Here is a 26,317-nt window from a genome sequence, read left to right as displayed (position 1 = left end):
AAACTGCAAACGGAGAAGAATAAAGGCGGGTCTCCCGCGCCTAAAAACAGGAAAAATTACATCAACTCTAAGTTCGAAATTAGGTAGAATTGACAACCCTGCAACGAAAATGCATGACTGTTTTTTCTCGTGAGACGCGCGCTGATGTAACAGCATTACAAGAGATGTGCTGGACAAGAATGTTTCCCTGGTGAGGCGCTACTACACCATGTATTATAGTGGCCATCCAGTAAATCATGTGCTCGAAGTAGGTTTCCTAGCCAACCAAGAAATGAAACCTGTTGTTATCAGCTTTGAAAACATTAGGTTTCGCACTCAGCATTTGCGAGTCAAATTTCAAAATATAAGCCTCATTATTGTCCACACTACTGCAAAGAGGACTGTAGTGCCGGAGAAGGACACCTTCTACGATGTAATGGATCGAACTCTCCGAGCCTGCCCCAGGTATGACATCAAAACGATACTTTGAGATTTTAACAACCAGATATAATAGGATTCGAGAGTATTCAGATGATACTTTGGCTTCCATAACTTACATAAAAACACGAATGAGAACGAATTGTGGATTATCTAACTATGATAGCATTGTTGGAGGTTGGGTTTGCGCAGAAATTGGTCCACAAATCAATATGGGCCTCTCCAGACGGGATCACTTTCAACCAAATCGACTTGTGTTGATTGAACGTCGCCACCTCTCAGTTTTGATGAATGTCAGAAAATATATTGAAGAGGCAATATAGAGTCGTATCACTATCTCGTTGGAAAAGTGCACCGGGCTCGAATTACAACCCTTCCTAGAATCCCCTCTGAAAATCAACAAAGCCTTCCATGGCACCTATAAGGGAGAAATGAAGAGAGGTCTTCACAACCACCTGAAGAGCATTATCATTGATACGGCCACAAACATACTTGGCCCCAGTCGCAAAACAAGAAACGAAGAAAAACTACATAGTTCAACAATGAATACAAGTTAGCAAAGGAACGGAAGAATGCTACATACCCAAAGAATGTGAGCATGGAAAAAACGGAGAAGCGACTTCAAAGACAGGAAAAGGAAGCCTCGGAGAGCTAACGGATCTACGAACGCGGGAATTACAGGGAGCAACCGCACCAGGGCAGGAAATTTTACAACAAGTTACCAGGATGAAGCCCTATGCACTTCAATGCTCTTCCTGCCGAAACAAAAATGGAAATCTGATTTCCGGCCGCATGGGCCAACTGAAGACAACGGACAAATGCAGCCACCAACAACCATAAAAGATCATGTACCTTTCTAACTTGGTCTTGGAAAAAGTTATTTTCGATATTGATGATAATGCGAGAGGTATCATCTCTTCCAAGTCTAGCCAACTACCGGCTTATGCTGTCGGTATTGACATCATGGGAAAAATAACCTGAAATGTACAATCTACCTTCATCTAGATCGAGCAAGCGGTTGGTGCGAGATCTTGCGCTGCATATTAATGAATGCAACACGGAATATATGGTTGCAACGACAGCATCAAAAACGAAAGAAGCAGCCGTAACAAATGAGAACAATAAAAATAAAAGGCTACAATTTTGAGTTGTTAGCAACGAACACAAGAGTATGATAGATAGGTCCACAGTCTATATCACGGCGAAATCTATTAGCAATAGGAGATCAGGAAAATTGAAGAGTATGCCAGATGTAAGAATCGCTGGGCTCCGTTCCAGTTCTTAACTCTTTCGTTTTTGCATTGCCAGTCCTCGATGCTCATCATACCGATACAAAGAGATAAATCTGATTTCCGACAGAATGGGCATATTGAAGCGATGGGTTGAGTATTTTGATAAACTCCGCAACAACCAGAACATCGGCGAGTTGGAGGTCCCGCCAACTGAAGACGACGGACAAACACTACCACCACCAAGTATAGAAGAAACAGTGCCTGCGATTCATTGGTTTAGAAATCATAAGTCGCCAGGAGCCGATGGAATTACAGCCGAATTGGTTAAATATGTAGGCGACCAACTACACCAAGTGGTTCACCGACTTATGCTCAAGGTGTGGGACAACGATTCAAAGCCTGACAACTGGTAACGAGGCATTATCTGTCTTATACATAAAAAGGGGGATATCATGCAGTGCAGCAATTATAGAGGGTATCACGTTGCTGAGTACCATCTATAAGATATTCTCCTCTATATTGCTAGGTCGGATAGCCTCATACACCCAGAACATACCATACCCATACCAAAGAGGCTTCACTCCAGCCAATTCAGCAGCAGATCAGATTTTCTCTCTCCGGCCAGCGATGGAAAAACTGGTGGAATATCGACATTAGTTTTCATCGACTTTAAAGCCGCCTTTGACAGCATAGCCAGGATAAAACCGTACACGACCGACTAGGCAGCAGCAGGATCACCCTCGAGACCATTCAAAATCAACAACAGTCTAAGAGAAGGAGATGCCCTATCATGCGTCCTCTTTAACCTGTAAATGCGCGAGGCACCATCCTCTTCAAGTCTACCCAACTTCTGGCTACGCTGACGATATTGAAATCATGGGAAGAACAACCCGAGATATACAGGTTACCTTCATCCAGATCGAGCAGGCGGCGCGAGATTTTGGGCTGCAAGACGAAGGCAAGACGAAGTACATGGTGGCAACATCAGCGCGAAAACCAAAACGGAAAGAACGAACAACATTGAATCGCACTGGTCAAACGAAAACAATGAAGATAAGAAACTACAACTTTGAGGCCATTGAAAATTTCTCCTATCTAAAGTCGAAAATCACAACCGATAACAGCTACGACGATGAAATCCGCGCACAGTTGATGGCAACCAACAAAGCCTATTTCAGTTACAAAAACTGTACTGAGAGAGAGAAGAATTCTCCGAAGAATTTTGGCCCCCTACATGAGAATGAACGATTCCGTAGCCTACATAACGATAAAATCTATGAGCAATGCTATGACCGTCTGGTCGTGGGTAAAATCCGGTTCAACAGATTGCTGTTGGCGGGTCACTTAATCCGTATGGATGAGGATGATCCAGCCCGGAAAGTCTATAAAGGCAATATCTATGGTAGAAAAAGAAAACTAGGCAGACCCTGCCTGAGATGGAGCAATGGCGTGGAATTGGTGGACCTCGGCCCAAAACCGCGGTGTCTGGAGTTCCTTATTAGAAGACCGGATACCGGTTGTTGTGCCGTTGATGATGATGAAGGCAGTACAAAAAATGTCACCGGCAACGGAAAGCAAAAGTATCAATGGCAAAATGCAGCTCTGGTTAACTCCGCTTTCTAATTCAAATTGCCTTCTATTTACCTCGATGCATCAAGTCGCATTTTGACATTTGGCCACATCATATATCGTTCTCATAATAGCTAAAAGCTACTTCCGAATGTGCTTCCTGCGTAGAATACTCCGAACATACTCTCTGTCCACTCTATAGCATTCTCGAAATCGATGAAAAGCAGTTGGAGCGGTGATCTAAACTCCATACACTCCAACTGCTAGATATACGGAGAGTGCTAATGCGCCCCGTACAGGAGGAGATAGAGTGGAAACCATCCGACTCTCTGTCATTCAATCTTGATGTATCCTACTTTGATCTTAGCTAATATCTTCGCGACAACAAGATACACGAAAAAACTATCCAAATTTTACACTTAAGACAGGTGCTCACTCATTGAGAAACATCTCAGATTCACAGCATTTACCAATGTGTGGAAGTAACAACCCTGAAAAGACTGCACTTCCAAGCTACGAGATAAAAAATTGGTTTCAAGATGCGGATGACGTACATACGTAACTGGGCAAAGTGGTGGGTGCTTATTACTTTATCTTTCATCACAAACTGAATCGAATAGCGCAACGTGTTGTAGACATTTCTATGCTAAATTACCGACTTTTCAAAGATCCCATTGTCTCAGAGGCCACCACAACTCAACTTATAGGAGATTAGATCTTCTTCTATTTGTAGTCTAGCCTAAAATTAATAGACAAGGGGTAACCGCCTTACCCATTTCATCAATGCAAAGCTACAGGTAGCTCCCGAAATATATACTTACATTTGAAACCCAAAACTGTAATTTGGAGGAAGCTACCCCTTGTCTATTAATCCAACTTATAGGTATATTAATTCAACAAAAAGGATTTTTTTTAAATCAATATGTAATAGCTGTCGTAGCTAATAAACCTTATAATAAGAAAGACAGACAGACAGTAAACCGATTTTAATAACGAAAGCGCTGAGGACAATGGTTTACGTGTAACGGTGTAAGCGTGTCTACCAGTGAACCACCAGGACTCAGTTTTGAGCCCGAGTTAGATCGGAACCTTTTTATCAACATCTTAAATCTTGGGTTTTGTTCGTATATTGCTACGTATAACTTACGCTGACACTCATTCTCACGATTCGATTTCCACCCCGTGTTTGAATCCCATTCAAAGCGGAAAATAAATTATAAATTAAATTTTCTATTCGTCAAAAATTACAACTTATTATTTTCACAAATACAATGGAATGCAGTGTAACGGTAGATAACTAGCTTGATTTGATTAGTAGTAGATTATTTGAACAAAAAAGGGAGAGTAAATATAATCAACCCGGAGAAGAGACACCCCTCAGAACGTCGAATGATAACACGACATCCAGCCTGGTTCCCACTTGCAAGAGTGTCGTGGAGAAGACGCCACTGGTAAATATTGGAAGCCACCCATTTAACAGGAGTAATAAAGTAATGCCATCCCCGACAGCAAAGCCTGATAATGCTGACAAAATTAGCCAACGCACCTCTGTGAAGGATGCGAATAGTGAGCCTGAGGGGATAACAAATCTAGGGACGATGATAAAAAACCTTGTGGAGTATGTCAATGCTCGACATAATTAAAGGCCAAGTGCGTGTTATTAGAGCTGCGTATCTTGAAGTACGAGAGGGACTAAAAGAAAGTAATGAAGGTAAGAAACTACAGCACTGCAGTCAACAAGGGAGAAATTTGTCAGTCCCTACGATCCCAGCTGGGAATGCAGTCGGTCCAGGAGCGAGATATTCTACGGCTAAGGAAGGCATATGGCGGCACACAAACTACGTTCATAAGTCTAACACTTGAAGCGGCCAAAAGGGCTATCACTGCCAGTAAAGTTCGAATTGGTTGGGTCATCTGCCGACTACGAAAGCAGATAACTCTGAAAAAATGCTCCAGGTTTTTGGAATTTGGGTATGTGCCGAAAAAATGTACTAGGAGCCACGATAGGTCCGACCTGTGTCGTAAATGCGGAAAAAAGCCCACATCGCAAAAGTCTACGAAGAAAAACCGAATTGTCTGTTCTGCAGGCAAATAAACTACATTGACAGCCCCCATATCACAGGCAGCAGCACATGCCCGGTATATAGGAAGGTGATCGACACTATATGCAGCTAAACCTGAACCATTGCCAAGCGGCTCAGGACCTGTTCTCCCACACGGTATTGGAAAACAAAATCGATGTTGCTATTATCTGCGTACAGTACAAAAATCTAGACAGTGGAGTTTGGGCCGCGGATAAGAGCGGAATAGAAGGAACCACGAAAATTGTCGAGAGTGGCTTCACTAGAGCAAAAATAGACGGATTATTTATTTACAGCTGTTATGCAGTTCCAAGCCTTAACTCCGCCATGCTATTAACATAGTATGCTGGTCCCAAGCCCAGGTAAAGGAGGAGGGTTTGAGGTAACGTACCCTGTACTATCCTCAGTAAAACAAAAATAAAATGCTGAGATCAGGGAAAGAGATAAATAGAGTATAGTTGGAGTTATTCTACTATGCTAAATCCTACCTGATCTCTCTTGGTGACAGGCCCCGCGACAGGTCGACCAAGAAAATGCATAGAATGTCGCTACAAACATGATGATCGGATTAAGTCAGAGGCCTCGGAGAAATGCTAGGGCGTCCACCTCAGTCGACGCGGCAGGACGGGCCCCGGTCCTGTCGAGAAATGGGCAAGGGTTCTTGACGCATGGACGGCGTCAGGACGTAAGCAAGTTAGTCCACACACAACGAACAAAACAAATACGTGTCTGCACGCTAAATGTTGGTACCCTAACTGGAAAGACCGAGGAACTCGCAAGAGCCCTTCGGAAAAGGTGCATTGACATCTGCGCTCTGCAAGAAACCCGATGGTCTGGTGCCAAAAGCTGCGACATTGAACGCGAACGCGGTAAAAATGGCTACAAACTTCTCTATTTTGGTAACCCACACACTCAATATGGTGTTGGCATTGCCATCTCAGAGGGTTTCCGTGATGCCATTAAAGAAGTCGAACGATTTGATGATCGGCTGATGAAGCTCACCATTATATCAGCTGATCGCACTATTCACTTCTTCACCGCGTATGCACCACAGGCAGGTCGACCTGATGCCGAGAAAGATGCCTTCTGGCAACTTCTCGATGAAAAGACTTGTCACGTGCCTGCTGATGATTACATAATCATTGCCGGCGACCTTAATGGTCATGTGGGTGAAAAGGCAGACGGTAACAGGTGCCATGGGGGAAAGGGGTTCGGAGCGCGCAATGAAGGTGGCGAACGTATAATCGATTTTGCGGACACCCATGACCTTGTACTTATGAATACATGGTTCATCAAACGATTGTCTCATCTTCCCACATTTTATAGTGGGAACAATAAAACGCAAATCGACTATATTCTCATAAGACGCCAACATTTTACCACTGTCACTGATTGCAAAGTCGTTCCCTATGAGACCATCGCACCTCAACATCGGCCGTTGATTGCTGTCTTGCGAATTAAGCCACCGATAAAACGGCGTGAGGAACGCACTGGCCCGCCGCGCATTAAATGGTGGCGATTTGGTGAGAAGAACGAAGAAACGGTCTCACTCATACGATTGCCAACCATTACGAATGTGGAAGAATCATGGAACCAAATGAAAGACACGATCCACAAAGCGGCCTCTGCAACCCTCGGGGTCACCAAGCCGGGTAAGCGGTACATCAACCGAGATACTTGGCTTTGGAATGATGATGTTGAAATGAAGGTCCGTGAAAAGAAACGCCTCTACCACAAATTTCTCGACGATAAAACGCCTGCTAATTGGCAAATTTATAAGAATGCCAACCGGGAAGCAAAGAAAGCGGTCGCTGTCACCCGAGCGAACCATTTCAAAAATCTTTACGATAAACTGGACACTCGGGATGGCGAGAAAGATCTGTACCGACTTGCTAAAAGCCGTGATGAACGCACACAGGATATCGAACACTTCTGTTGTGTTAATGACAAGAACGGTACTTTGCTTACTGATCGTCGAGCCGCGACGGATAGATGGCGAGAATACTTCGAGCAGATTTCAACTGAAGAATTTGCTCATCCTCCACTTCCACAATCATTGCCGACATTTGGAGCAGTTCCACCAGTCAGCGCAACTGAAGTCGAGGAGGCAATAAAACAAATGAAATCGGGGAAAGCAACAGGACCTGACGACATCGCATCTGAGCTCTGGAAAGCAAAGAGCTGGGACCCAACACCGTGGCTCAGTGAATTCTTTAACCGGGTTATTCAGGAAGGAAGAACACCATCTGACTGGCAAGAAAGTACCACTGTTCCAATATGGAAAAAGAAAGGTAGCCCAGCAGAATGTTCAAATTACCGTCCGATCCGGTTACTTTCCCATACCATGAAGATTTTTGAACGCATTCTTGACAACCGTATTCGCGAAATCGTTGAAATAACCGTGAATCAAGCCGGATTTGTCAAGAACTGCGGAACTACTGACGCAATACACACTGCGCGGTTACTCATGGAGAAACACCGTGAGAAGCATCGCCCTCTTTACATTGCCTTTCTGGATCTTGAGAAAGCGTTTGACCGTGTGCCACACGAACTCATCTGGTATGCTTTACGACAACACCTCGTGCCAGAAGAACTCGTGCGCTGGGTTCAATTGCTCTACCACGATCCGAAAAGTAAAGTTCGAAGTATGGCGGGTGTATCAAAACCGCTTCGTGTCTCTGTTGGAGTTCATCAAGGAAGTGCCCTCTCACCACTCCTCTTTGTCCTTGTTATGGACACCGTCACACGGGATATCCAACGTCCAGCGCCCTACACACTGCTTTATGCAGATGATGTTTTCCTAGCATCTGATAGCAAAAATGATCTCGAGCAACTTGTTCAAAAATGGAATGATCGCCTCATGCAACACGGTCTCAGATTGAATTTAAACAAAACTGAATTTTTGACGACCGATCCCCATGAAACAGGCACAATCACTGTCAGCGGCAGTGATCTGCCCAGAACTGAGCGATTTAAATACCTCGGGTCAACGTTATCAGCCAATGGAGAGCTGCGTTATGAAATTGCTTCACGCATTAACGCAACCTGGATGAAGTGGCGTTCCACAACTGGTGTCCTTTGTGATCGACGTATCAACGAACGTCTCAAATCTAAAATTTACCGCAATGTCGTCCGTCCAGTCGCTCTCTATGGTTCTGAGTGTTGGCCGACCATAAAAGACAATGAACGGCGTCTTGCGGTAATGGAGACGAAGATGCTACGTTGGACTAGTGGCGTCACACGTTTAGATCACATCCGAAATGAGGATATCCGCGATCGTTATGGGGTTGCACCGATTGTGGAAAAGTTGCGAGAGAGACGTCTTCAATGGTATGGTCACGCAATTCGTGCAAACGAGAATTCACTTGCAAAGATTGGTCTGAACATCGAAGTCGATGGTAAACGACCAAAAGGCAGACCTAAGCAACGGTGGCTTGATACGCTGGACGGGGATTTGAAAGCCTCGAGATTGCACCCAGATCAGGCATTCGATAGAGCCAAATGGCGAAGCCGATCACGACGAGCCGACCCCGCTTGTGAACGGGACAAAGGCTGAAGAAAAAGAAGATGCAGTTCCAAGCCTTACGAGAGGAGTTCCATTCTTTGGTGGAGAGGCTAGCAGTGAATGCAAACAACTATAGCCTTAAGATAGTCGCTGGCGATTTCAACGCATGGACTGAAAAATGGGATAGCCGAGAAACGAACGCAAGGGGATGTATTTTACTCGAAGCTCTTTCTCGTCTGAATCTTGTAGTTGCTAACATTAGATGCGTGGACACTTTTCGAAACAGTGAAATGGGAACCGTGGCAGATGTCACTTTTGTTAGCGATGTTTTAGCTAAGGATCTCCAGTAGTATATCAGTGAAGAATGTACACATAGCGACCACCAGGCCATCATTTTTGAAATTATGCATGGTACACGGATGAAATGGTCTTGGGCGAGAGATAAAAGGTGGTCAGCTAATAACTTTGGGAAGGAGATTTTCGAAGAAGTTCTGCAGCAAAATATAGCGCTTGAAAGAAGATAAAGCTTTACAGATCGGTGAAGAGTTGCGGCGAGCATGGGACGCATCCATGCCAAGGTAAGTTGTATCTCAGAAGCGAGTTCCGAACTTTTGGTGGAACGCTGAAATCGGAAAATCCCGCAAGGCCTGCCTCGAGGCCAGAAAACGCAGTCAGCGAAATAGAAACCGATCTGGATATGAGCTAACTGCTCATGAAGAATACAAAAACGCCCGGAAGAAATTACATGTAGCCGTAATAAATAAAAGCGAACACTTTAAGCAACTGTGCAAGGAAGCTGACACGAACCCCCGCCTATAAAACAATAATATCGAAAGTCAAAGGCAAACGCTCCCCACCAATTTGTTGCCCTACTTTGCGTAATGGAATAGTAACGGATCTTTTGCCACAGAATGTGAGTACCGCTAACCTTCCCACTGTCAAGATAGACACCGCCGAAGTTCTCATGACAAGTGAAAAGGAAGTCCTCGAAGCTGCGGAGAAAATTGTTAGAAATAAAGCACCTGGCTTGGATAGCATCGCCAATAAAGCTCCCAAGGTAGCAATGGAAATAGCTCCAAATTGTTTGCCGAGGCGTTCACCACATGCCTTAAAGAAGGAGAATTTCATACACAATGAAAGAAGGAGAAATTAATAATAGCCCCCAAGCCTTCCAAATAATACTGGCAAACTATTCGAACGAATAATCTATAACAGATTACTTCCAAATGCCGAAAAGGATGGCGGTCTCTCCGAAAATCAGTTCAGTTTTCGAACACAACGGATACAGTTGTCCTAGTAGATAACACAGCTAAGACCACTCCTGACGAGGAAAAATATTGTGCAGTGATCACACTTGATATGAAGAACGCCTTCAATTACACTAGATGGAGCAAGATACTTGAGTCTCTAATCAACTTAGGAGTGGTGAAGTACCTGGTGCATATCGTTGCTGATTTCCTAATCGATAGGGTTCTGTACTGCGAATCAGATAGAGGAATGAAGTTATACCAGATGACATGCGGAGTTCCACAAGGGTCTGTCTAGGGCCACTCTTGTGGATTATTATGTATAACGCAGTACTGACGCTAGACCTTGCTACTGGTGTGGCCTGCATTGGTTTCGCGGATGATATTGGTGTGACGGTTGTTACACGCTGCTGCAAAATCGTGATTCTAGGATAAACTTAAGGGGATTTTCCCGCCAATTACTAAAAATTGTAGTAATGTACTATTATTAACTTTATTTGAACAGGTATCGGTATGGAGGGTATTTCGGACCCTAGGCACCATATAGGGGCAGCTTCTTGATTTTTTTAATATTTTTCGGTTGAGTAGTTTCCGAGAATGTGTCCCCGCACTCCCCATCTTTCCAACAAATGTCAAGGATGTAACTCCCCGTATGCGTGAGCGTTCACAGTTTCCACCTTTCAACCAAATTTGGTGTCAATCGTTACAACCGTCTCCGAGAAAAATGCTTGTGACGAACAGACAGACAGACAAACGGAACTAAAAGCACCGAAGAGAGAAAACAGGTCCCCAAGTGCAGGCTCCGGCAATCGAATCGGCAAAATCCAAGGGGAATGAAAACGACCTGAAAAATCTAGGCGGAAATGTCAGCAAGATTCGAAGGACCCGAAAAGATGACCTCATGTTTAAGCTGAAAAAAAAACCAATTTAGGGAAAACTGATGGCTTCCGAACTCAGGTTAAGAACTCACTTGGGGAGAATGTCACAGTACGGACCCAAAAACATTTGGTCATATACAGTGCAAGGACATCTATGAAGTGACATCCAAAGGAGAAATTTGCACTGCCTTGATGGAGCAGTTTAAGTTGGAGGAACTTGCCGAAGAGTCTATTCTAAGTTTGCGGAAAGCTTATGGCAATACTCAAGCGGCCACGTTGCGATTATCAGTAGACGCAGCGCAGAAGTTATGGGTGACCGGAAAGGTTTAAATCGGATTTATCTAAAGAGGTGTTTCAAGTGCCTCGTGCAGAAGGTGTGGGGAGAAAGGCCATATTGCCAAAGCGTGCAATAGGGAGCCGAAATGCTTATTGTGCGAAGGAAGTGAGGGACGAGATTACGAGCGTATTGCCGGAAGTGCTAAATACCCGGAATTTAGGAAGGCGTTGATTTCAATGAAAAAATGGGGTTTATTCAAATAGATACAATCATTGCATGATCGCTCAAGATTTATTCGAAAGTTGGCCAGAATTATATCGAATGGTTCAAAAGCGTTTAATAGACTGCGGCCCTTGCATTCGTCTCTCTGCTACCCCACTCACGGGCCCAAGCATTGAAGTCACCAGCAATTGCTCTTGAATTACGACCCCTTCTGTCGAGAACAATACTGTCAAGCATTTCAAGGTTACGTAAACACCTTTCAGAAGGGAGGGTCTGCCTCAATCGTAGACCTGACCTGGTGCGTCAGCAAGAAGTACACCCACAGCGATCACCAGGCGATCTTCTTTGGGCTATGGATGGAGTCACCGGCCAGAAGACCATCATGCCCGTCAAGCTGGTCTGGTAAAGCTCTGGATGAACAGATCTTCATAGATGTGTGTTTGACCAACCTAATAAAGCAGGCGCCTCTACGGAAAGAGCCGTCCATGTGGCTCAATACATTGCCAAAACGTGTGACGCGTCCATGCCCAGTAAAAGACGAAAATACTGATGGAATACTGAACTGGCCATCCTTCGATCAGCCCGTCACCGAGCCAGAAAAGCGACTCAGAGGGCGGTGGGCAGAATCGACCAAGGGCAAAAGGACCGCTCCTATAAGGGAGCCCGCAAAACCTTTAAGCTCGCCATCAAACGGAGCAAGAGGAGGGCACTGACAGCTTCCAGCGACCTCTGAATGTGACGGCAATACCGCCAGTCACCAGTGACGAGATGAGTCCAGATGAGCCAACCTCCTACAGACGTATTTGTCTTTCGGACACTGTGGGGAAAATGTTAGATCTATAATAGATTACCCCCAGTTGTTGAGAGCCAGGAAGGCCTCTCAGATCGACAGCGTAGGTTCCGTAAAGCCAGATCAACCATTGGCCGAAGATGTAATCCACGGAAAGGGCTACGGATTAGCGAATATTGCGTGGTATGACCCTGGATGTGATAAATGCATTCAATTCGGCCAATTGGAATCTAATACGGGAATCTTTGGCAAAGATTGGCATTCTCGCTTATGTTGCGGATATTGTCAACAGCTATTTATTATACAAGAACGGAGGCTTTGGTATCACACTGATGACGGACCTCAAGAGTACGTTGTCTCTGCGGATGTCCCACAGGGCTACGTACTTAACCCATCGCTGTGGAACATCATCTACAGCGACGTACTTAATCTTCCCCTTCCGGAGGAAGCCACGGTTGTGGGCTACGCCCACGGTATATCGCTAGTTGTGGTCGCAAAGCACCTCAAAGATACTGAGTTATACTCATGCGAAGCGATCAGTGTTGTTAAGGGTTGGCTAGAAAGTTCTGGTCTGACACTTGCGGAGGAAAAAACGGAAGCGGTCCTCATAACCAAACGCTGTGAAAGAAATTTTGCCATATCATCATATCATCACTTCTAAGCCTACCATCAAATACTTGTGAGTGATGATAGACGAGAAGCTTAGCTAAACAAGATTTATCACAAAGCATCCACTGCAACTGTGGCCTTGGCAAGGATGATGCCGAACTTGGGAAGGCCACGACATACCTCCAGGCTGCTTATAGCTAAAATAGTGAGTTCGATCCGGCTCTATGGAGCTCCTGTTTCGAGAAAGGCACTAGACTCTAGGAAAGGTACTCGTAGCAGAAAATCTGGTGCGAAGAATGTTAGCATGTCAGGAAGACTGGGATGCGATCAACTCCATGGTCATATCTTGAAGATTTCCAACTCCTCAAAAAAAAGAAAAACAGACAGACGAACAGATAGATAGTAAACCGATTTTAATAAGGTTTTTTTTTAAAAAATAACCTTAGAAAGTGGCATCGAATGCACATATTGAAATTTGAATACCGTTACAATTTTAATTTTGTTATTGCACTCACCATATGAAAGGTAAGCTTCAGAACATAATGTCACGTAAATAAAATTTTAAGTGGCGTTTTACTATTACTTCTTTGGAAACTTCTGTGTGCAGCTAAGCACTGTAGTTCCTATGGATGTCTGTTAGTGAGATGATGAAAAAAAAGAATGTTGACGTTTCGACCGTTACGCTTCCCTCTACATATGTAGGCAAGCATTGGTAATGGTACTGCAAACAAAACAATCATCACAACTACATCAAAACTTTAAAAGACTTCCGAGGAAAGTAGTGCAATTTAATTCTTCAGCCCAAAAGAAATCGATCGAAATATACTCAAAGCCTCTGTCCCTACCAGAAAGACTCGGTAGGCGCAAAAAACTGATATACATATATGCTTACCTTCTACAGTTTAAGACTGATCCCCACTACCACAGACGCTGTAGAATTTGGCGTCCATTATCACATCGAAGAAAACCTTCTGCTTTCTTTCAACCAGAGATCCTTCTCAAACCACAGTTGGATACTCTTCAATCTGAATCTCTTACCAGAGGCACAGTTTATCTAATATGCGGTTACCACACTCGAAGGTAGGGCTTATGAATGTATTTTCCAAGCCTATCTACACACAACCTAGCCTCTAAACAAAGATTGATCCTATTGATAAGACCGAGATCAAAGCAACTTATGGAACATTGATCGTTCAAATGTTCCATAAGTTGACGTCGGTCAGAATAGCAAAATGATGGCAAATTGACGTTTATGGCAGTGACTGATGGACTGATGAATGGTAAACTTTTTAAATAAAATATGTCAGTCCGGTTGAACTAATGATAGGCTGAGTGCAATCCAGCTGCTACAAAAGCCTTGACATATTCCTTAATACATAGGGAAAAATGATTTACAACTTATCAATCACAGTTCATTCGATTTTCCGTATGTCTCGCTTATACTCCTGGCCAGAGTAATTCGAAATGGTACGTACTCGTATGATTTCAATGCTTTGCGTGGCAAAGGGGAGGGTGATAGCTACCTAATAGTTAACTGTGGTAGAGAAGGAAGGAGTTTAGTCAGGTTCATAGAACTAAATTTTCCACAGCTTCTAACGGCAACATTCGCACTATATACGAACTGAAATCAAAGGTGAAGGAAGGTTTAAAGAAGTCAATGAAATTTGACTTTAGAGTTTTATGCCCAGTAAAATAGAGTAATGCATTCAAGAGCGATATTGGAAGGAAAGCTTCTTTCCAACTCCCGGCAGGATTATCTTAAAAGCAAACCAGCAACGCTGCCGCTCCAGTATTCTAACAGTAGCAAAATGAAGGGGGAGACATATACCGACAATATGGTGGTATGGGTATCAGGGGGTAGTATAGGTCCCGGGGCGAAACGTGGATTGGTACGCACGATGGAGCATAAAACCTGGGAAATGCCTACTGAATCAACACCAACAGCTCTACTACCAAACCCTATCTCCACCTCCACGTGGTGACCGCTGAGAGCTCTTTCTTAACGAAAAGCTGCAGAGGAGCCTCGGACGACGGACCCGGCAACGACAAAGGAATAACGATTTGCGCATTTTCTCATGGAACGTGCGCTCCCTGCACAGAGATGAAGCTGATGAGCAGCTAGCCGATACCCTGTCCCAATATAGGGCTGATATAACAGCGTTGCAAGAGATGCGATGGACAGGGACCGGTTTCCTGGAGAAGAGCCACTACACCATATATTATAGCGGTCATCCAGTAAATCATGTGCACGGAGTAGGTTTCTTAGTCAGCCAAAAAATGAAACCTGCTGTTATCGGCTTTGAAAACATAAGCGAACGGCTAGGCACTCTGCGCTTGCGAGGCAAGTTTAGAAACATAAGCCTCATAAACGTTCACGCCCCTACAGAGGAGACTGCAGATTCGGAGAAGGATACCTTCTACGAGGCAGTAGAACGAACCCTCGAAGCCTGTCCCAGATATGATATCAAAATCATACTTGGGGATTTTAACAGCCAAGTAGGGAAGGAGCCAGTATTCAGGCGATACGTTGGCTCCCATAGCTTACACGAAAAAACAAATGATAACGGACTGCGGACTATTCAATTAGCAGGGTCACACGAAATCGTTGTTGGAAGTACCTGGTTTGCGCGGAAAGTGGTCCACAAACATACGTGGGCCTCTCCAGACGGGACCACTTTCAACCAAATTGACCACGTGTTGATCGAACGCCGCCACCTCTCTGCCTTGATGAATGTCAGAACATATAGGGGGGCCAATATAGACTCGGATCACTATCTCGTTGGTATGGTGCTCCGAGCTCGAATAACAATACCACCCAGAATCCCCTCTGACAATCAGGTGAGAGTGATCACTGAAGCCATCCACAACACAACCCTCCGCGACACCTATAAGAGGGAAATGAATGCCGCAATAACTGCAGTCAACAGAGGACCTGGAGATGAAGTATCAACAAATGATCTTCACAATCACCTGAAGAACGTTATCATGGATACAGCCACAAACATACTTGGCCCCAGCCGCAAAACGAGTCGGAACGGCTGATTTGACAATGAATGTAAGCTAGCAACGGAACGGAAGAATGCCGCACACCGAATAATGTTGCATTCTCAAAGAACGCGGGCACGCGTAGAGACTTATCACGAACTCCGTTGAGCGGAGAAGCGACTTCACAGACGGAAGGAAGAAGGAGAACCAACAAGTCTGTGAACTAGAAAAGTACAAGGAGCAACCGCACCAGGCGCGCAAGTTTTACCAACAAGTCAGCAGGATGAAACCTTATACACCTCGATGCTCATCCTGCCGAGACAAAGAGGGAAATCTGATTTCCAACAGAATGGGCATATTAGAGCGATGGGTTGAGTACTTTGATGAGCTACTGAACAACTAGAACATCGGCGAGTTGGAGGTCCCACCAACTGAAGACGACTGACAAATACTGCCACCACCAAGTTTAGGAGAAACAGTTCGTGCAATTCATCGGCTAAAAAATCATGAGTCACCAGGAGCCGATGGAATTACGGCCGAATTGGTTAAATATGGAGGCGACCAATTACACCAAGTGGTTCATCATCTTGTGCTCAAGGTATGGGACAGCGAATCAATGCCTGACGATTGGCAACGAGGCATTATCTGTCTCATACATAAAAAGGGAGATATCACACAGTGCAGCAATTATAGAGGTATCACGTTGCTGAGTACCATCTATAAGATATTCTCCGCTATCTTGCTAGGCAGGATAGCCCCATACGCCCAGAACATCATTGACCCATACCAAAGAGGCTTCACTCCAGGCAAATCAGCAACAGATCAGATTTTCTCTCTGCGGCAAGCGATGGAAAAACTGTTGGAATATGGACAACAGTTGCACCATCTGTTCATCGACTTTAAAGCCGCCTATGATAGCATAGCCAGAGTAAAACTGTACACGGCCATGAGAGAATTCGGTATCCCGACGAAATTAATAAGACTGACTAGGCTGACCCTGACCAATGTGCGAGGCCAGATAAAAGCAGCAGGATCACTATCAAGACCATTCGACATCAACAACGGTCTGAGACAAGGGGATGCGCTATCATGCGTCCTCTTTAACCTGGCCCTCGAGAAAGTGATCCGTGATGCTGAAGTAAATGCGAGAGGTACGATCCTCTTCAAGTCCACCAGGTCTACTGGCCTATGCTGACGATATCGACATCATGGGAAGAACCACCCGAAACGTACAAACTGCCTTCATCCAGATCGAGCAGCCGGCACGAGATCTTGGGCAATGAAGGCAAGACAAAGTATATGGGGGCAACATCAGCACCGAAGACGAATCAACCAACAACATCAAACCGCACTGGTCAAACACAAACACGAAGAAAAATAAGAATAGGAGAATACAACTTTGAGACCGTTGACAATTTCTCGTATCTAGGATCGAAAATCACAACCGATAACAACTACGATGATGAAATCCGCACACGGTTGTTGTCAGCCAACAGAGCCTATTTCAGCTTACAAAGACTGTTCCGCTCGAAACGTCTCACCATAGGGTCAAAGCTCTTACTGTACAAGACTATGATTTTGCCAGTCCTCATGTATTCCTCGGAAACTTGGGTTCTTAGCAAGAAAAATTGCGAACTCTTGGCCGCGTTCGAGAGAAGAATCCTCCGAAGAATTTTTGGCCCCCTGATCTGATGTTTTTCATCATGAAAACAGAAGTACCTGAATTCACCAAAGTTTAACGAAGAAACGCTGTCACATACTTAGAAATGTAAAGCATCTTAGTGTGACCCTGAATGTGAATAGTTTCAAAGGGGTCATCCCGTGTGTCGGATTCGAGGAATCGATTTTTTTTTTGCATCAATTGTATCTAGATATAGTGTAGAATATATGGGCAAAATGATTTTTTGATATTCGGAGTCCTTCGGAAATTATAGTCTTAAATACGTTATGTCGATCGCCGTAATAAAGCGCGTATTTATCAGTCCGAATGATGTTCGAATGACTTCGCTAAAAGGACAAGAATTGAAGCCAAGGTTGAACATGTATTTTTTGAAGAAACCTAAGGTTCAGGAACTAGGTATAGCAGATTAATGATCAGTTAAGATTTTATGGCTTAAAATCACATTTTACTTTTTAAATGCGTTTTCTCGAAAGTGTATATTGAAAATCCGCTGCCACTATAGCTCAAAATCTATCAAACGAAATTCTTTGAAATTTTCATGATTCAGAACATATTTCTACGGTCCACAAACTAGGATAATTGCGATTCATTCAGTAGTTTTTTTTTATTCACTAAAGAAGCCTTAAAAAACACCAAAATTCGCAAAAAAAAAGTTTAAAACGCCGCCAAAAATTTAGCTTTCAATATTTTTTAATAATGTTAGTTTGCGGACTGTAGTTAAGTCTATACATTAAAATGCCGTTTACATTTCTTTGTTAAAATGATCGCAGCGCACTCTAGCGTGGTAGCATAAAAACACCTTTTTTTGAAGATGGGTGTATAAATTGCTCTGTATTTCAATAATAAACTATGTCGGGCTAGAAAAAATACTACATGCTTAGGATATTATTAAATATATGATGAGAATTTCGTATTTGTATCTTTATCCAGTTCTTCACAAAAAATTTCTAAAAAAAGCGAAAAAAAAACGGGCTTCACACGGGATGACCCCCTTAAATTACAGCCAATTAGTCTCCCTTATTTTCTCCATTCTATTAGATTTAAATGTAAAAGTGGTGGGAACTTTATTACCACAAATCTTAACCTTAACAAGCATATAGTATACTTATTCACAAATTTCGGCAATTTAGCGTGGACATTCCGGGACATTCAGTACCAACACTCCTTTAGGTTTACTTAGTTGATCCAATACAAAATTAAAATTTGATGTCGGCTTTGTTGGTTCTTTCCGCAATGTCCGGAAAAGTTAGCCGTAGTGAGTTTTCCTTCAGATTACTTATGTAACAATTTACAAGCATGAGTTCTACCCTAAGTTTGTATGGTGAAGAGCAAATTTTATGGGTTTTTAAATAGCAAAGCATTCCTACGAGTATATTAGCTTTCTCTGTTCTGTTTCTTGGATTACTCTATTTTTAATTATTGTTTACTTAGTAATGCTCCCAAATTCCGTTTTATGTTCAGAAATTTATTTATTTATCACCACAGCGAAAGATCTGGGCACTTTGAACGTGAATCTGAGGAGAGCACGTAAATTAACTCATACAATTCAAATACTGAAATTTCAATTTCATGCAACATCGAACTCGAACCTATGTACAGTTTTCGCACGGAATTATTGAATCAACGTTTTAACGTCAATTTTATTGCGAGAAAATTGCTTTCTCATGGTTATCTATGACCTCCCTTGTTGCGGTGATCTCATAACACAAATTCCCATCGAATTAATGCCGTCCAACTGATAATGATTCCATGAATGGACACCAAACTCGAACTGATACTAACATTTTCCCGCGTATTATTATTGAATAATAAATCTTGGCTAAGGTTTCAACGCACCGCGTTTGAGTAAGTAACGCATCTCACACGAATCTATTGTAGTTATTCGGTTGGGTACAAGAAGAGACCTCAGTGCTGGAATCACTTAAGCCACTTAGGGGCTGCGCTCCATGATTGGAGTCGCACAATGGACTCGCGCTCCTCGAACTAAATTAGCTCCAGTTCCCTCATTTCGACTGATTAAGATACGAAAACTGCAGAAACCCAAGTAAATCTGATTAAGTGAACAGAGTACACTACCTTTGCCCTGCTGGGAAATATTTAATCCTCTTGCAGCCGCCAAAATCAACACCTCCGCTAATTGAACACTAAAAGTTACTGTTTTTGCCGATTAGACACTTCACTATCCACAATTTCTGCAGCGCCCGCAACAGGACTAACTCGAAACCGTTTCCTCAGCTCGTACACATATACCACACACTATCCAAGCTGACCAACTACTGTCGATATGCAAGTGGATCCGCGAAAGCCTCAGGGCTCGTCTGAATTCCGTTACACGTGTCCGCTATCCTTATCGGGTTTCACAGTAGCGACTGACTTCCATGTCCTTCCACCGATCGGAAAGTAATGAACGTCCTTGCAAATGTGCACTAGGGACTGGAGAGTCCACAGTCGTCCCGCATCACACAAGCAAATTACAGCATTACGGCATGTCCATAGGAAAGGCTCGATCCGATTTCGCGCACTGCTTGGACACGACTCCAACAAGTGGCAAATACAGAATACGGAGAACTGCTTCTGGCGGAATACTCTGCTAGATGCTGCTCCCCCGGCTCCAAACTACTCTGGCGTGCTGCTCCACAGACTGGCACTCATCAGCCGGTAGCTCATTGCCATCTACTTTCATCTCTGAATGATTACGCGGAGCGGCCAGGCCCCTCGTGCCGCATTAGATAGCACTTTTCGTGCTTAGAGTGGGCACAGTAATGGAGCACCATTTCTTCTCCAGTTAACAAACAGCCCCAAGCCTTGTCTCCGATGTCCAGAGGCAATAAGTCGATGAAGGCGAGCATTTTTGCAGCACATTTACTATAGGGAAGCGTGGGTCAAAATGGAGTAGGCTTATGTTAACAAATTGGAAGGAGCTTCTGTTCAACACATGAACAATGAATTGTCGCTGCAAATTATTATAGTCGCACCAATATCCAAAGTAGAACATCTTCCACATATTCGCTTCCTTACTACCACCACCCACTTGAGAATTTGCCAAATCTTTTGAACTTATCTGCAACGTGGCAAGAATCCATGCATCCCAATCACTATACGCACGTTCAAAAGTGAACGGACGACGGGATTTCCCACATTTCACACTTTCCCAGGACGCATTCAAAACATGAGGAAAATTCCTGAGGGCTATAGTGAAATGGAAACGATTTACCATTTCCCTTAATTATGCTCCAAATCTGCTGACATAGATGTCATGCACCCCAGCTTCGCGCGATATCCTTTTGCGGCAGGACATTCAACAAATAACAATCGCATGATACGCTCCAGGAAGGAGGGACTTGAGCGTGAAAATATTATGATGATAACATTCAAGGGAGCTAATTGGAAATACGTTGGACGTCGCCCGAGATGCAGACAGGACTTTAGGAGAGAAATTAATTGAATTCATGCGGTGGGAATTGTGATTGCGTGGTATTTTGAACGAGAAGCAGTAATTAATAGCGTTAACTACATAGAAGGGTGGCTGTAAACCATTAATAATTTCCATCCAATTCAAATATAAATTCCTTCCACTCTGTGAGCCTATGTTGAGTCTGTCCCGCATAGAAAACCTCTCCCACACAGCAATTAGGCTCTAGAATTGAACTATATTCCAAAAAAAGCGGTTAGGAACAGCATGGACCGACAGTTGAACCTTTTGTGTGCAGGAGTAGCAAGCAACTGGTGTAGAGAGTGCATCAACTTTATTGTCCAAAAGTCAGTTATCCCTGCTCCATCCAATTAAATTTTGGGGAAATTGGGAAATTCATTTGAGGACGAAAACTTTCCTCGTTCATTTCAACGAAAAAACTCTCGACAACTAATAGACGGAGAGTTGGCTATAGAGAAATCAACATGACCCGACGCACGAGAAATTTTACCTGGAAATGTTTGGATGGTTATGACAGCGAAAAGGCTCACTGGAAGACAAGGGCGTGCACGGAGTGTTAAGGGCTTCATCACGTGTGAAGGCCGTTTTTTTACTTTCTTTAAAAATTTTTTAATTTTTTGTCAAGAAATGGATAAAGATGCAAATACGAATTTCTCACTATAGATTCATTAATATCATGAGCGTGCATAGTAATTTTTCCAGCCCGATCGCATAGTTGGTTATTGAAATACCGAGCAATTTATACACCCATCTACAAAAAAGGTGTTTTTCTGTTGCCACGCTGGAGGGCGTTGCGATCATCTTAGAGAAAAAAAGTAAACGTAATTTTAACGTACAGACTTAACTAGAATCCGCAAACTAAGATTATTAAAAAATATTAAAAGCTAAATTGTTGGTGCCATGTTAAACAGCTTTTTGTGAATTTTGGTGTTTTTTTAAGGCTTTTTCAATGAATAAAAAAAAACTACTGAATGAATCGCAATTATCCTAGTTTGCGGACCGTAGAAATATGTTCTGAATAAGTGGGGAAAATTTCAAAGAGTTTCGTTTGATAGATTTTGAGCTATAGTGGCAGCCGATTTTCAACATGCAAGAAAAACGCATTTAAAAAATAGGATGTGGTTTTTAGCCATGAAATCTTAACTGATCATTAATCTGCTATACCTAGTTTATAAACCTTAGGTTTCTTCAAGAAAAACATGTACAGCCTTGGCTTCAATTCTTGTCCTTTTAGCGAAGTCATTCGAACAACATTCGGAATGATAAATACGCGCTTTATTACGACGATCGACATAAATGTGGTATGTGACTTATCACGTGTTTAACACTATAATTTCCGAAGGACTCCGAATATCAAAAAATCACTTTGCCCAAATATTCTACACTATATCTAGATACAATTGATGCTAAAAAAAAATTGGATTCCTCGGATCCGACACAAGGGATGACCCCCTTAAATCTGTAATATTTCCGTGGAAAAAATAAAAACTTCCACGGCTGAATTTTTGTATAGATATCCATCAAACTAGCAACGAAGACGGCGTTGAGTTTTGATTCTTATTTTTTTTTTTTTTAAGAAAGTTTCCTCCAAATTCCTTTCTTTATGATTTTGTAGGAACATTTTACACCTAAACACATCAATTCTATTACTACAATCAAACCAGCACATGCTGGAAACCTAAGTCTCTATTTTCACAACAAATGCCTCCTGAAATTCCTCTTTGTTCATAAGTATCTTAAATGGTTGCTGATTAAGAATACACTCACAGTCGTAAGAGGCGACTAGAAGGGATAAAAATTTCTATCTGCAAATTGCAAAACTTTGCTGCTACCGAAACATCAACATCGCCTCGGTTAGGGACCCGAAATCCTTTGGCTATCGAAAACGGACTATGATTGGTTTCTGACATGTATCCAAGCTCTTCGACAAAGGCATCAAGGGTTGCCAGAATGCTCGCTTTATCCAACTCGAGCGAGAATTCCAACGATATAAGTGAGACATGCTGGTCCTAAGTGAAATAAGAAGGTGGAACTCTGAAAAGTGCTCCTGTCCCAGTAATGACATATTGCTTTTGTACTCTGGAAAGTCAAGTAGTGGCAAACGCGAATCCAGTGTTGGACTGTTTCTTTCTTCTCCGCTCTTTCCAATATAATGGAATAGGATGCTTTCTACAAGCAACTACGAACTTCGGAAGAGGCTTTATAAAGGTGACATTGTGATCAGGATGGGTGATCTGAATGCTAAGATCGGCTCTGACAACACCTTGCACGGACGTCTGATGGTGAAATAAACCTTTCGATAGACCTGTCAAGGATGTTAACGATCGACTGTTCGACCACGATGACCAGTAGCTGAAAAGATGGAAAGAACACTCCATCATGGTTCTTGACCGTATTACATCCGGTGCAGTTCCCCCTCTTGTGGATGAAATGGCGAATCACGATAACATGCCGATACGGGCTATTCCTCCAAGCAAAATAGGGAGTAAAGTCGCTGGGCTAGATGATCTCACTGCAAAGCTAGTTATCGCTACACCTGCAAATCTGCTTCTTCCACTTGTATGAAAATCTTGCGAATCTAAGACCTTCCCCAGAGAGAGGAAAAGATAAATGATCGTAAAAATTCCAAAGTAGGCCACACGTTTTGAGTGCGACAATTGGAGGCGTACCTGTGTGCTTCCTGCCGTCGCAAAGATAATAGTTAAAATATTCCTCGAACGCATCAAAGAACATCTCGAAAGCTTGATTGACTGAGAGCAGGCTGATTTCCACTCCGAAATGGGTCTTAACAACCTTATCTCGAAGACAAATTAGCATTCATTCAATTCATACGCTACAAGCAACAAACCCTAGTTGCCTTTCTGGATATAAACTGAGAATTCTATTGGATTCTCGAAGCCATCAAAGACGTTCCAACCAGAATAGCATTAGAAAGGTGTCTTACACATTGGGTAGTACTCATACTAAAAACGAGGATAATCTAATCTGACCTGGGAGGCAGCCACTTGAACAGAGCAGTGGACAGAGAGACTGTAGGGATACTACGAACTCATGAAAACTCAAAACCCGTTGCTAACACAACAACGATTTATTGAAAGTTGGAATATAATTCTTTGTGGAATGGATGCCTGATCTCGACTGATGCAATGTGCCTTTCCCACAACATAATCTTTTCTTTTGGCGAAACTCTTTCGGCTGGGTTTACACAACTAGTGAATGATATGGTATGTTTGAGTTCAAGCAATATTGTAACGGATACGCAATGACGATTAATAGCTGCCGTAATAAGACGCCCCCGGGGGGCGCCATTTCTTAAGTGCTCTATTTGATAGAGTGCTATCATAGCACGGCTAAAGGACCGAAACTAACATTCTTGGACGAAACCGCCTAGCCTTTTTCTTTCAATAGGTGGTTACCCATGAATGAGAGGTCTGCGCATAAAAACTGGTACAGCAAGTTGTTGTGCATTTAATTAATAAGAAAATCGAAATTTAATTTCCGATAATTGTATTAAAGGCTAGAAGAGATTGCAAATTATCAAAGCGAAGTAGAAAGCATTTCGCCTATTCAATTGACTCGAAAAGTCGCCGAGATTCAGAGTAAGTTAACATTAAAAATAAAATAAAATGTTTAAAACAGGGCTGATCACGACTGCAGCAACGAATTGGAAATATTGGAGCTATAACGGGAAAACAGGCAACTCAAAGCTCGCAATAAAAACACTTAGACGTCTACAAATAGCAGAACGTACTATTTCTTTGCCCAAAAGGTATTTTTACGAAAAGACACATTCTGAAAATGGGAAATTCGAATAAAAAGATCCGTTGGTGTAGTGAGGATATTGCTTCTGCCATTTTCCCTTACTCCGCTAGGCCACGAGCATACAGGCTTCTATACAAGAGAAAAGCAGCACTGCCAGCAGATCCGATACCAAAGAAATGGGCTGCAAAGGAAAGTTATATAAAACTAAATCTTCAAAGTACGACATTAAGAAAAGACTATGTGTTTTATCTTTCGACGAGATGAAGATCAGAAGTAGTTTTGAATATAATAAGAGTAACGACTAGTATCTGAATTATTTGCACAATCAGCCACTAAAAAAGAAAAAATATTAAGATTATTATTAATTTTATGTGTTCATGTTACGTTTATGTTCTTTATTGAACCAATTGGGCCAATCTGTTGTGCGTTGTAATTTCGACAAAGCCTAGGAATCGGGGAATAAAAGTAGACTTCAAGCTCTGCGAAGGGCACGTTGAAAATGTCTGCGTTACGTGCCTTATAAGACCCAAGACGACAGGTGATGTTAGCGGCGGAGCAGTCCATCAGACCCAAGGAAAGTTTAAACAAGTCGGGAAACCGTAAGCTGGGCGCTTCAGGTATGAAAGGTTTTGTTTGCTTCTTCTGTGAGTATATTTGAGTGTAGAATGATCCCATTTGTACGTAGCCCGTTAAGAATATGCATTTAGCATATCAGATTTAGTACTTCGGGTTGTAAATTGACACGGTAAAGACAATTTTGAGCTACTGTAACTTTGTTACTAATAGTATAATTTTGATCAAACTTGGAGATAATATGCTTCATATTATATTGTATACTACTACCAACTTATATAACTCTGAGATAAACTGAAGGGGGGTTTTACTCAATTTTCCTAAAAATATGGTAATATACTATTATTAACTTAATTTGAATAGATATCGATATGGAAAGTATTTTGAGGCCTGGGCACCATATAGAGGCAGCTTCACGATTTTTTTCTGATTTTTCGGTTGGGTAGTTTCTGAGAATGGCTCCGTTAAAGAAATCATCACTTTCCACCCCTCCCATTCCCCGCCTTTTTAACAAATCTCAAAACTAAGACCGGCTTCGAAAAGTACTAATCGAGACCTTTCATTTGATATCCCACATGATTATATTTGGTAAAAAAAAATTTTACACCCCCCTTTTACATGTATGGGGACCCCCCCTAAATCTCAGCGTAGGAGGATATCACTCACTGCATATCTGGGGGTCTACAGTTCCCACCTTCTCACCAAATTTCGTGTCAATCGGTGTAGCCATTTCTGAGAAAAGTGCCTGTGGCAGACAGACGGACAGACAGACATTGAACCGATTTTAATAAGGTTTTGCTTTATAAACAAAACCTTAAAAATGTGCATAGATCCAGATAGGAGCTATGCTGTTGTAGGAAGGGAAGGTTCAGAAAGCGAAGCTTTTTTTTAAAGAAGAGGGAACGGGTGAGTTTATGTTGCACATTTTCAAGAGCAAGACAATCATAGTTACGAGAGGGTGGCCAGATCACGGAGCAGTACTTGAGGTTATTCCTCACGAGGGAATTGAAGAGAGCTAAGGAGGGTTGGAGTCAAAATCAGAGGAGGAGCGAAGTA

At 42.8% G+C, this 26,317-nt stretch overlaps 1 protein-coding gene across 1 annotated transcript in view; it reads right to left on the bottom strand.

The window, feature by feature from the left end:
- LOC119650601 (aminopeptidase N) overlaps positions 1-20,185 on the bottom strand; it is a 91,311-nt gene extending 71,126 nt beyond the window's left edge. Inside the window, exon 1 of the mRNA XM_038053458.1 lies at positions 19,570-20,185. The gene's annotated coding sequence lies outside the window, so the exon portion shown is untranslated. The remainder of the gene's footprint in view (positions 1-19,569) is intronic.
- Between the last annotated feature and the right edge of the window lie 6,132 nt (positions 20,186-26,317).

Source organism: Hermetia illucens, chromosome 3 (assembly GCF_905115235.1).
Source record: "Hermetia illucens chromosome 3, iHerIll2.2.curated.20191125, whole genome shotgun sequence".
Classification (NCBI taxonomy): domain Eukaryota; kingdom Metazoa; phylum Arthropoda; class Insecta; order Diptera; family Stratiomyidae; genus Hermetia; species Hermetia illucens.
This window is presented reverse-complemented; position numbering and strand designations above follow the sequence as displayed.